General features: G+C 44.4%; 1 protein-coding gene across 1 annotated transcript in view; it reads right to left on the bottom strand.

Moving 5' to 3' along the window:
* The window catches only part of GRAP2 (GRB2-related adaptor protein 2), a gene marked incomplete at its 3' end in the record, with an annotated part of 14,169 nt that overhangs the window by 5,435 nt on the left and 7,772 nt on the right, over positions 1 to 962 (bottom strand). The window lies entirely within an intron of this gene.

Raw genomic sequence — 962 nt, 5'->3', positions numbered from 1 at the left:
TCTTTCCCTTTCTGCTCACAGTCAGCCCAAACAGGTTGTTTTACTGATATACATGCATACAGTCTTTTTTTCTCCTTCCCCAGACAACTCTTCCCTGTAGTCTGTCCCTCATAGGTCCCATAGCCTCTATTTTATACCTTACTAATGCATTTTTAAAGCTCTGTGTAAGTGGTCTAGAAGGAAACAGCAACACAAGCCCTTTCTTCAGACTGAAAAATAAATCATCTCTCTTTGGAGCCAGCAAGAATGACCCACATGCAGCCTATAAAACTTTACTGCTGCAGTGAGCAAGTCACATACATTCTGCCTTGCCTCCTCCTGCACATCCTGGTGATTTAAAACCAGAATCCATTTCCCAGTAAAGCAGGACCTTGGTTACTGCAGTGACCAGGCATGTTCATTCCCAGTACTGGGTGTGCAATGCATAGCAGCCTCTACTATGCTATTTGCTTGTTTCCCTGGCGCAAAACCAGGCATTCATTGGCTGGGATTTCCCTGCCTTCTCAAACAGCAACTACATCTTCCCTGAATGCACAGCTTGTTCCCATATCTGCTGTGTTCTTCTCAGCAATACTTTCCAGTTCCTACCAGCCACTGCTCCAGGTTCTGCCCTCAGTACCTCCACACTCTTTACTGTGTTCGCTCGATAATGGAAGATGAACAGTTCTTCTGAGCAGACATTCAACTGAAATAACAGTTGCACTCTGGGTAAATTCAAGGACACTAGGGAACCAGACTCAAATTCTCCTCAGGCACAACCTACCAGTCAGCTTGTACCTGCCCTTATGAAATCCAGGCATTTCAATAAGGTAAACCCTGCTTCCCTTCGGTGTGTAAGGCATCTTAGAATTTCAGCTCTGGGGCCTTAGCATAGCATTAGCAAAGTACTTCTATGCAGATTTGTGGCACTGCCTAGTGCTATCTGAAACAGAATCAGAAAATTCTGCTAAATTATATAACTG

Source organism: Mesitornis unicolor, unplaced genomic scaffold (assembly GCF_000695765.1).
Source record: "Mesitornis unicolor isolate BGI_N332 unplaced genomic scaffold, ASM69576v1 scaffold50550, whole genome shotgun sequence".
In the NCBI taxonomy this organism is placed as follows: domain Eukaryota; kingdom Metazoa; phylum Chordata; class Aves; order Mesitornithiformes; family Mesitornithidae; genus Mesitornis; species Mesitornis unicolor.
Note: the sequence above shows the minus strand (reverse complement) of the source record. Positions and strands in the feature narration are given on the sequence as shown.